The sequence below is a fragment of the Musca domestica genome, unplaced genomic scaffold (genome assembly GCF_030504385.1).
Source record: "Musca domestica strain aabys unplaced genomic scaffold, Musca_domestica.polishedcontigs.V.1.1 11, whole genome shotgun sequence".
NCBI lineage: Eukaryota > Metazoa > Arthropoda > Insecta > Diptera > Muscidae > Musca > Musca domestica.
In genome coordinates this window covers 11,872,655-11,885,657 of record NW_026712133.1, presented here as the reverse complement: position 1 = coordinate 11,885,657, position 13,003 = coordinate 11,872,655, and positions in this window count along the sequence as shown.

Below are 13,003 nucleotides of genomic sequence, written 5' to 3'. Positions count from 1 at the left end.
GATTTTGATATCAGGGTATTTATTTTGGTCGGCTCTGATTTGTTTCTTTAGACGGCAATAATCTTCGTCGTCAAAATATGGTGAATCTAAATTTACTCCTGGCTCACATATTTCCAATGCTGAAATTTCGTCGTTTGGTATTCTGGAGAGCGCATCAGGAACGATGTGGTCTTTCCCTTTTCTATGGCTGATACTAAAGCGGTAGGGCTGTAATTTAAAAACCCACCTCGCAAGTCTCCCGCTTAAGTCGGGCAGCCGCATAAGCCACATTAGACTTGAGTGGTCTGTTACCACCTCGAATTCCTGAAGCTCCAAGTAACAACGAAATTTCTTTATAGCTTCCAAAGCAGCTAAACATTCACGCTCAGTCACACTGTAATTTCTTTGCGAGGTGTTTAGCTTTTTACTCATGAAAGCTATTGGTTTTTCATTCCCCTCACCATCGAGCTGCACGAGCACTGCGCCGATGCCGAAGTCACTAGCATCACAGTGCAAATAAAATTTCTTCGAAAAATCTGGGTTATTTAGCACAGGTGCTGATGTTAGAAGAGACTTTATTCGTTCAAACGCTTGTTGAGCTTCGGGTGTCCATTTGAATTTTCGCTTTGTCGATACAACTTCGGTGATGGGGAAAGTTTCGGTTGAAAAGTTTTTTATAAATCGACGATACCAACCACAGATTCCAAGAAAGCCACGCACTTGTTTTATATTTTTGGGCTCTGGCCAGTTGATAATGGCCGATATTTTATCTGGGTCCGTCGTAATACCGCCGTTGCCTATAACGTATCCAAGGTAGTTGGTTTTAGATACAAAAAATTTACTTTTGGCAACATTAAGCGTAAGATTGGCTTTTCGAAACTGTGTTGCAATCCTCATAAGAATTTGGATGTGGTTGTCAAAATCTTCCGACACAATTACCATATCATCGAGGTAGCCAAACACAGTATGTCTCAAATCTGGGGGGATGAGCTCATCCATTAGCCGACACATGGTTTGTGGCGCATTGCACAGCCCGAATGGCATAACCACAAATTGGTAGAGTGGCCTACCCGGGACTGTGAATGCAGTCAGCTGTTTAGATGGCTCATCAAGACCGATTTGCCAAAAGGCATCTTTAAGGTCTAATTTTGATATAAAGTTGGCCTTTGGGAGTCTCGAGAATATACCTTCAATGTTTGGGAGCGGGTAAGCATCCTTCTTAGTCACAGAATTCAGCTTCCGCGCATCCAAACACAATCTAACCTTATTCGGCTTTACCACGAGCCTCATAGGAGAACTCCTTGCGGAAGTCGATGGCTCAATAACACCTAGCTCCAGCATTCGATCAATTTCCCCAAACATGAGTTTTTCTACTGCAGGGGAGACTGGGTAAAATCTTTGTTTAATGGGCTTGGCATCACCTACATCAATTGAGTGTTTAATTAATGAGGTTCTGCCAAGTCCCTTTTTCTCGAAACACGGAAATAGTGCAATTACAGCTTCCAGTTGTTTTGCTTCATTGGGAGTCAAATTAAGATGGGCATCTTCACCATTTGTCTTAGTTGGGAGGTTGAGTTCTTGGTCATTTGGAACACAAATGTTATTATTGTTGAAGGAAACAATGTCGTTCGGAACTAGGAGATTATTCAGAAGATTAAAACTTTGCCAAAAATCAATACCAAGTATCAATCTTTGTGAAATTGTAGGTATAATAAACAGTCTAATCACGTGAGTTTTGTCTTTAAAGGTAATGTTGACTTTGATCCAACCCAAAACGCTTTGACTTTTCCCGTCTGCGGTTTTAACATATGACTTACAGTGTGAAAAGTTGGGATACTTTGAAAAGTCTTGCTGAGCTAGGTCACCACCGATACAGCTAACATTAGCTCCGGTGTCCAATAAGCCGAATTCTTGAAAATTTAAAAAAGAAACCCGATCATAATATCTCGAATCTTTCGGATTTGAGATGATAGTAGATATTTGTATTTTTCCACAGATTTTTCGAAGTCGAAAATATCTTCGTAGGCGGATTGTGGAACGCTTAGGTGATTTAATGCTAGAAATATCTGAAACCTTAAAAATCTCATTGCGTTTTTGTACATAAATTTCCCAACGCTTATGAAGGGGTAATTTGGGATAAATCATGCGAGAAAGTTCCTCAGAAGAGTTAGTAGTCAGTGTGGTAGGTCTTTTTAATATTGTTATTGTTTTCAAATTGTTTGTTAGTATCGTTTGGTTTATGGAGGGTAAACCATTGTCTGAAGTTTCAGGCTTAGAAGATGGGTCAACATTTAGGCTTGGTCCTTTTGAGGGCCCATTTGTCGGTAGTTTTTTGATAAAGTTGAAGTTCGGGACAAACATTTCGGACATTGCGGTTTATAGACATTCTTGGTGCCACATCCGTAGCAGAAGATGGTCCTGTCTTCAAGACAGTCCTGCCAAGAGTGACCATTATTGTCGCAATTCCAACATTTAAATGTGGACTCAGATTTATGGACAGCATTGACCATAGGATCTAGTCCAGGTTCATCAATCTCTTCTTCTACTTCAGCCACCTGTTTTCGTTGATGAAAGCCCATTACTTGGTTTCGAGGTACCAGAGTTCTTCGGACATATTCGTCATTAAGAAAATTTTCTCGCATCTGAACAAGTTTCCGAAGATGCGAGAGTGAACGAATTGGGACGTACAATAAATCCTGGCGAATATCAGGTCGTAAATTCCGTACAATAATTTCAACAAACTCGGCCTCGTTCATAGGAATGGACAATCTATCTGCAATCGTTTGCAGAGAATCGAAAAATGAGTCATATGACTCACCAGACTTTTGTTTCCTATTCCTCATTTCCTCTTTAAGGTCGAATGAGGACTTCATAACTTTATATTGGCTACGGATTTCGGAACAGAAATCTTCCCACCTGATGACTGGTACCGTTTTATGGTAACGCCAATACCATTCCCTAGCCTTTCCAGTGAGTAAAGTATTTAAATTTCTACATATAATAGAGAAATCATTATTAAATGTTTCCTTTGTAAGAGTATTTACTCTGTATAGGAATTCTTCTATACTTAATCCCGTTGAAGACCCATCAAATTTCAAGTTCCAGTTGTTAATTATGGAAGTTATTTTATCTGCGTTTCGGTCGATGACATTGAAATTGCCTGCTACATTTGGACTTGTATTCGCAGCTGGCGAATATCGATTTATTGGCGGATTCTGAGGATAACAATTTTCTGGTAAATTGTTATTAAAATTCTGGGCATTAATAAAAGCATAATTAGAAGGACATACATTATTTTTTGGAGTTCTGTTTGGATTTACAGTATGTTGAAGTGGGTTAGCAATGTGTGCTGGGATGTGTTGAGCTGGTGGTAACGTAGGGGCTGTTGACGGTTGTGGAAAATTTAAGTTTTGAAAAAACTTATTTGATTGGTTTTCAATAATTTTATTAAGTTCATTGTAGTCTACATTTCCTGCAATTGGAATATTATTACTATTATTATTATTATTAGGGGAAGTAGTAGAAAATGTAAGTGATACATCCTGATTTCGTCGCGGAGTTTGAAGAGTCTCGGTTTGAGGGCATGGAGGATTTGTATTATCCTGAAACAGATTTTTGGAAACACTTCGTGTGTTATAGTGCTTGCTCATAGCACCTCTACCTTTACCTCTAAAGTTAGCAGCTTTTGGGGCTGGAGGAGGCTTTGAAGCCAAAGAATATGTTCTGAGCTCGCTTAGATCGCACACTCTCTTGCACACTGGACACTCTGTTGAAGTAGCAAGATGAACTTCGATGCAGGTCCTGTGGAAAGGATGCGAACATTCATTAATTATAAGACAATCCTGACCATCTGTCAAAGGTTGTCGACATATATCACATATATGTATCGAATTATTTGATGCAGTTGTTGAAGGTGGTGGTAACTCCGAGGGTAATGGTTCCTCTGAAGCCATTGTAAACTAAAAATATGTCTTATTTGTTTACTTACTCAAACTTAAATTTATGTTGTTTATTTTTAATATGCAATTAAAATCTAATATTCGACGTTTCTTACATGGTTATGGATACTTAAAATGGTTTGAAACTTGGATTTTCAAATAACAAAGGATAAAATAAAATGGGCTATGGCATATCAATATTTTAGAGAATAATGTTCTTAAGACAAACCAGCGAAGCTTTTACTGCTTGTAAGCTTTTCCTTTTTTCAAAACGGTCAATAATACGCTTATGCAGAAGTTATTGAATTCCAGACCTGAAACAGGGCTAATATCTAAGTCTTTAAAACGTTAGTTCAAAAAAATATGAATATGTTCTGAAATTTAACATATATCTTTCATCTATACATCCTTCGAGACAAACCAAATGCAGTAGGCCAATGGTCAGAATATCGAAGTAAACCTCAACTTGCCGAGTATCCTAAAGGCCTCTTACGATTGATTGCCGCCAAGAATCCATAAAACAATATCTATATAGAAAATTTCATAAAAAATGGAATTTACATAAAACAAAAATACTATCAGATAGAGCCAAAAGGGTATAGTCGTTGTCCTTCTGGCCCCACGTTGGGCGCCAATTCTGTAATGTACACCATCATTATAATTGTGGTAGATGCTATTTCGAAATATGATACTTAGGCATCGTTGAACTGGTGTAGAGTTAGGACTTCGGGAGCCATTAAAGCCTAGCTTCAGTCGGTTGCGGGGTTCGTGTCCTGCTCTTCACAAGCCATGTTTATCATTACAAAAATATTGTAGACTCCCTTTTTATTTACTTTACAAAATAATGGATCAAAAAAAATTACAATTTACCCCTTAAATATTAAGTTTGAAATTTATGGTTGTTATTTGAAAAAAAATAATACAAACAAATCACCGGACATATAGAATGCTTTTCATCTGGTAAAAAAAATGAGGACTCTTGATGTTAGCAGAGTCGTGCCTCTAAACCCACACCATCCTATGTCCTAACGGCATATATTTTTAGGACCCCTAAAAAATGAATCAATCCAAAATTAAGACCCTATACCATATTGTAAGAAACGTCTGTTGATTATATTTAAGGATTCATTTCAAAATTTATCTAGATTTATTCATGATAATATATAAACATATATATAGAATTCAATTTCTACGTTTAAAATATGTAGAGTTCAATCCATTTTCAAATACAAAGTAATTAAGGTACAAAATTATTTTTTTATCTTCAAAGGGTTAATATCTTACTATCGCATTCATAGAGAGATTATATGCTTATAGAAAAGAGGGGGGGATACACAATTGAGGGGTAATAGGTCAATGATGGGAATACAGAACATATTATCTCTCTTACAGAAAGCTGATCGACATAAGAAATACAATAAAAACAAATTATTAAAAACTTACCAACATACTCTGCTTGTCATGAAGGCCTCCAATCCATGCGTATGTTGTTGTTGCATTCATGTAAACCTGTTTTAATAAGATTCTTTTTGCTTCTCAATATGAACTATTTCTAATATCGATCATACAGTAAGAGGCAAAAATGGGTATGGATTATTATAAGAATTATTTTGCAATATTATCTAAACATTTTTTTACATTAGGTCGTATAGGCGTCAATACAAACATCCATTCAAGAAAATATTTACTCAACGAAGGTATATATCATTGAATATGTTTAGATAATAAAGCAAAATAATTTGTTATATAAAGTTGTGTACTTAAATATAATTTTACTATCTTAGGTGATGGATTCCTGATGTCAAGGCTGGATTATAGATCGGGGTTTTGTTTGAAATGGACTCGTGTTGGGATCCTGATGTATATTTAGAATGAGTTGCTAGTTTCCCATGTTGATATCCTATTTTCCATGCTGGGATACTATTTTTACAGGCTATGGAGGCTGTACTGGGTTTATGATTAAATATACATGGAATGCCAGTAATCGCCAGGTAATTGTGCAACATTAGCAATCGATTTGTATTGGTTTTGGGTGGTATTTAAGCCCGCATTTCCAAATAGTATCACAGCCAATATGCGAAGTTTGTACTTGAAATTGTGAATTTTTGAGGTATGGCAAAACTAGGATCCGAAGATTTCACGTGGCTTCGATTCTCCTATTGAAGGTTTAATGTTGTAGGTTATGTTGTGAAGTTAGTGATCAAACCGGTGAACTTATGGCAAAATCTGGAGTTCCTTGTCTACCCGGTGGGTAGACTACGATCTAAGCGTGTTTTAGTACCTATGCAGATTTTATGTAGGGTGAATTTCAGATTCTTCCGGAATGGTGTTTGTTTCCTTTGGGCTACAACAAATGCTAGTATTTGCAAGCCTTTGGAAATTGCCTTTAGTTTTTTAAGCCAAATAAGGGTTCGGTATCACTTTTTCCGGATTAATGACGTAGGACTGGGTGTACCGAAGTCTCTAAAAAAATGTCTGTAAATATTTGCACTTTTCTCATTTGATTAACCTTACCCTTCTGAAATATGATAACTTTTATGTGATGCAAGATAGTAGAAATTGGATTGGATGTAAAATTAAATTTTAATCACTTGGATGGTTTCAAATTTATTTGGATATCGGGAACTGTTTTCTGATCTTTACTTCTTGAAGTTTCAGTAAAAAAGAAAGCTTATTAATTTGGCTGCGGAAGATTAGACCTTTGTTTGCCATTGTGAAGAAGGAAAAAAAGGGAATGTAAAAATTAAGCGAGTTGCCAACATATAGGTGCCACAAGAAAAATGATCGAAAAATCTTCCGAATGGATTTTGGGTTTTCACGAAACAAATTAAAAAATTCCATTATATTATTTTAGAAATATTTACAAAGGAAAGTATTTTTTTCATAAAATATATTGTATTCTTTGGTCGAAGGGTACTTGTTATATTCTGATAGTGTCATTATGTTTGTACAGTACAAACCCTGGCCCATACGATATTTATAAAACAACTCTGTTGGAACTTAATGAGAGCAGTATGTGATGTGGCCTATCAATCAAAACAAAACAAATAAAAAGTTCCACAATTCACAGTTTTTTTACAGCCTAAAGAGAAAAAGTGTAAAATATGCATAACATAAGAAACGAAAAAAGTCGGATTTTTTAGAATATTATGTGAAAGAGTTTAATATTTTCCTGAAGATGGTCTGCGGCATTAGTTGATACAGTGTTCTAATTATCGGTGGAATTTGCCCTATGGAGGATTTTGCAAAGATTCCGAAAAAATATCAAAACCGACATACATAGAAATAAAATGTGCCGTTGTAAAACCAAAAGGAACTAAGTCATAAGTTTCAATGACAAAATTATTTTGCTTTGTACACAAATTATGGTTAATGTTAAGTGTTATGAATGAATAAGGAATGATCTATGTGGAAGTGTCCACCACAAAGCTAAATGATATTCTTTAAAAGTGTTGTCTTTTTGTGTAGTATCCGATGTGATCCAAACTTGGTACTTCGCATTACGATCACTCTTAGATCGAGTTCGGAGATGAGTAATATCGGTTCACTCCTTCTGGTATCTCCCCCAAAAAAGGGCAAAATTTTCAAAAAAATATATATTTTCCTTCACCTAAAGAGAAAGGATAATCCGATTTTGCTACTTTTGCATCAGTGCTAGATCAGGTGCGAAAACGGATAATATCAGTCCACTGCATCGAGTACCTTCATCCCAAAAGTGTTAAAATTTTGAATAATTATAACTCCTATAAAATGTGATGTAAAATTATACACATCACAATATTTTTATTAACCCAAGGTCTGGTGTGAAAATGGAATACATCGGTCCACTCCTGCTGGCACCTCCCACACAACGGGTCAACATTTTGAAAATTCATGAAGCTCATAAAACGCGAAATTAACATCAGATTCCATTTAGACTTGGTACATCTCAATATTTTTACCAATACAAGATCTGTTATAAGGATGGTAGAGATCGGAACATTTTTTCTCGCACCTCCCCCATAAAGGATCCAAGTTTTGAATATCAATGGTGCTCATAAAACGAGAAAGTAACATCCGATTCCATTCAGACTTGGCACATCTCAATATTTCCATCAAGATCTGTTATAAAGATTGTAGAGATCAAGCTATTCCTTCTGGTACCTCCCCCACAAAGGGTTAACATTTTGAATATCCATGAAGCTCATAAAACACGAAATTAACATCCGATTCCATTCTGACTTGGTACATTTCAATATTTTCATCAATACAAGATCTGTGGCAAAGATGGCAGAAATTGGACGATTCTTTCTGGTACCTCCCCCACAGAGGGTCAAAGTTTTGAATAAACAACACGATCAAGAAATGCGAAATAAGCATCCGGATCTCTTTATATTTCACACATCCGACTAACTCAAGATCTGCTGTGAAGATGTGATAAATCGATCCACTCCTTTTGATTGCTCTCCCACAAAGGGTCAACATTTTGAATACCCTTAAAGCTCATAAAATGCGATCATCTCGATATTTCCATCAACACATGATCTCTTATATAGATGCTACTTTTATCTGTCAAAGTTGCGAAACAAGTAGCTATTCGTTACAACTTGCTATATCTAAATATTTCTCTCAACCAGAAACCTGCGAATGATGAATATGGGATTTATGATTTCTCATAAAATTGGATATAAATTTTGGATTTTCTTGTAATTTTGCCCATACCAATATTTATACCCTACACCACAAGGTGGTCAGGGTATTATGTCTTTGTGCATTTGTTTGAAAAGGCAAAAGAAAACGATATAGACCCATAGTTCCTTTTGATGATCTGCATAGAATCACATTCTGAGTCGATTTATGCATGTCCGTCCGTCCGTCTGTCCATGTATTTTTGTAAACAAAGTACAGTTCGCATTTATTGCCCCATCCAGAAGAAATTTCGCATAAATCCTTTGTTTAGCCCAAGGATGAACCCTATTGAAATTTGAGATAATCGGTAAAAATTTAGATATAGCTCCCATATATATCTTCGTCCGATTTGCCTTTGATTGTGCACCAAACGTCTAATATTTGCCCAAATTGGATGAAATTTGGCACTTACGACCGATTTAGTCTGGAAGCTAGTATGTCAAATTTGGTGAAGATCGGTTCAGATATAGCTATAGCTCCCATATATACTGTTCATCCGATTTGTCATATTTGTTACCCACAGCCGTAATATGCACTCCGTAACAACGATATTCAGGGAAATATATCAAATACAGCTCAAAAATATCTTTGCCAAATTTTATCGAAATCGGTTCCGATTTGTATATAGCTCCCATATATATCTTTATCCGATTTCAAATTAATTGTGCACCAGATGGCCAATACAAGTCTGAATTTAAAAGATACAAATGCTTCGGTATATTTAGTCCTTTGAACTTTAAATTATAATTATAATCATAGCGTGTATGATTGAATTCTCCCATAAAAACTTTTAATTGTTATGCGCAGCTCTACTAAATTAGCAAAGTGGTGTAGGGTATCATAAGACTTTCTTAACTGGTTTCATTTGTATTAGATGAAGTGTGAAAATGGAATACTTCGTTCCACTATATCTGGCATCACATATATCATATAATGTGAAGGAAGTTACCAATATAGTCTAAACCTGGCCCGTTGCAATATTTATATCATATTTATTTAGGTCCGATACGAAATGGATAATATTGGCCCATTCCTTGGGAACCTACGCCATAGCGGGTCAATAATTTGAACAATCATAACATAAGAGAAAATATATTTAAATAATCGAACAGTGGCTAAGGGTATAAATCTGTCGGCAAAACCGACTGATACTTTCTAACTTGTTTAACTGGAGTTTGCCATAAATCAACAAAAAAAGTGTATTGAAGTTGTTAAACACACTTTTCAAATATGAAACTATCTTTTTAAATGCATTTTCCATCGGTCAGTAGTAGAAGTCCCTACTAAAATAATATGAATGAAGAATGACCTTACTGCATCTGGTTATAGTGGACTGAATACTTCTTTACAAATACATCTTTTTTCAACGCTGTTCCTAAAGTTATTCTCAATACGTAACTAATGCTCTGCTCATATGTATGTATTCGTAGATGTTTGAAAACACATTTTATTTGAATTATTGTTGTGATTACATTAGTGCATTATTTTCTTGAATAAGCGTAAAACAAATATAAAAGAGTGTTGAATATAACTTCAATTTCTCCATGTACGCTTAAGCATGCCAAATGACTTTGTAATTTGTTTATGTCTGTCCACCCGCCCGCCTATTTCAAAGCCGGTTGTAACAAAATGTTTTTCCAAACAGACTCTGAAGTGTTCTGGATCTAGAATAAACCCTGTACATACATGTTATTAATGTAGACTTTCCGTTGTTTAAAATTAAAGGAATTTACTGGACACCCAAAATATGATATTATATCCTGTTTTGGAATTAATCTAATTTTTGTGAGGTCTATTGCAAACATTTTAGGATCATAAATAAAGTTTTGTCTGAGAACCCTATGATGCTATGACAATCTTTTCATTCATCATTACTAGTTTTCCGTAAAATAGTTTTCTTGGAGCGATTTTAACAATTCGCACTTTAACAAGTTTTAACATTAAAACAAAAATTCTCAAAAGGACACTTCAGATAAATTATCCCGCAATTCCAAAGTAAAATTTCCCCAGCCGTTATTTTCAGTGGTTGAAGCCAAAAATAAATGTTACTGTGGAAATGGGTGCCAAATAAACACCACCCCATCCATAATAACTTCGTTGTTCTGGGGAGTTTTAACTCCTTTTGTAACTGTTTCGCTATTGTTGCCGCAGGACACAGTTGCAACCAGTAACAGCACAGGGAGTTAAGTTAACATAGTATACTGTCGTATACATATACGACTTACAATACATGTGTCTGTATGTATGTATGCTTGTATGTCAGACTGTCTGTATTCGAAATGTAAGTAAATATGTTCATTGGTTGCTTGGCATTCAGGCGTCGTTGTTTTTGCTGTTGCTGTGGCTGTTGTTATTGTAACAAAAAGCTATAATCATAATTTCATAAAATATTTCACAAAAGCTTTCAACACTCTCAGATGTGCAATGTAATTGTTGTCGTTGTCGTTGTCGTTGCCATTTTCCTTTTCGTTTTCGTTGTTGTTATTGTTCTTGTTGTTGCTGCGCCTGACTGGTTTTTGTTACCAAGAAAAGAATGTGTGGTTGGTCCAACAACCAAACAGAAGCCAAAAGCCATCTCCACCCCTTCCCCAACAACATTTCCAACTGCCATTCAACATCCAACACAACACAACCTACGGAAATGATTTAGTAACAACAGCAACGGGAAACAGGCAGAAAGGAGTAGAATACGGCTGAAAGTAGTCACCTTACCAACGACCAAAATACCATTCGCATGCGTTCAATAACCTACGGTTGTTCCAGTTATTTGAGAATACTGCCGAACGGAAAGGAAGAATGGAGAGAATACTTAACATTTCAAAGAAATGCAGTTTAATTTTTCGTATTTTCAAATTGTTTAAAGCTGCGATAAGTTGCAGTTGGAAGTTTTCTTCTGAGAATATTTTTGGAATTCGCAACTCCTACAAAATTTGAAATTTAAATTTGTCCTTGGGGTATTTAAATTTGCAAACTGGTCCCCTTTTTCGATAAAATCAAACTGTTTTTATCATTCACTACACAGTGTTAATTCTTTGTGAATTTGCTTGTAACATGGAGAAGAATTCGAGGATCTTCATAGAATCACGTCCAGAGTCGATTTATGAATGCCAGTACGTCCGTAATAATTTTCATCAGATTTGGTGTTTAGGTCCCTCATTCGTAATATGCATTCGACAACAATGATATTTGGGACTAAATATATTTTAGAGATCGGATATGCCTTTGCAAATTTTATCGAGATCGGCTCAGATTTGGATATAGCTCCCATATATATCCTTAATCCGATTTCAGGTTTATTGTACAAATAATGGCTAATATCAGCACAAATGGAGGAGAGAATTTCGGAGGTACATTTCCATTTTGTGGAACTCGGCTCCCATTTATAGTTTTTAATATAATCCTTGTTATTTGGTATTGAAGATCAAAATGTCTCCGCCAAATTTAGTGATAATCGATCGAAATTGAATATGCCTCCCATATATTAGTTACCTCTGAATCCAAACTATAACTGCTCTAAAGCCAACTATTGATATGTGGTATGATCTACTTCGAATAAATTCTTTTGGTACGGGAGCTCTACTAAATACGCATAGTGGTGTAGGGGATCATATCATCGGCCCCGCCCGACTTTTGACTTCTCTTTACCTGTTTATCATGTATCAGTATGTGTTGGGTGTTTTATACCGGAATATATTTGATATTCCGTTATATAAGCAATCGACGCTAAGGGTATCCTGGTACCATACCACAGTTTGCAGATATTTCTTCAGTCCATCCTAGGAAGAACACGAATCTTGGTGTTAGGTGGGATATGTAATGATGATGGGCTCTATGTCTGAGAAGAACGTTAGATTTTCAACATCCCACCTGTCAAATAGTCCATGTCTCCTGTTGAATAACATGGGACATCTGCAAAGTAGATGTTCAATCGTATTCAGGAATAGTTTATTCTCATCTTGAAGTCAGATATTTGATGATGTAGTAACCAGTCAGTATGCCTACCACTCTTCCTTCAGCGAGATTGGCAACTCAGCAGACAAAATATACTCATGTCCGCTCACTGGAGTCTTCATTGCAGTCATTTCTGCCTGTTCACCTATTGTTTCACCACGTTTTCCGTTGTAGCGTGTTGTGTTGGCGAATAAACTGACGGGCTTTCGAGGGCATTGCAGCATGGGGCTTTTTGAGGCATGCGGCTCCGTAGACTTAACCTTAGCCTTACCTTCCCTAGCTTGGGAGGATGGATCCTCCGGCTCCGCCACCTTAGGTGGCCTTTCTTAAGGTCTTTCTTAAAGTCTTCTTTGTTCCAGACTGTTTCGAGACCACCTTTCTAGAGGAGAAGGTGTTTTCCACATTTGTTGCATTTTTTTAGGCGTGGACTGGATTTACAGCTGTTTTGCATGTGGAGATATGTTCTC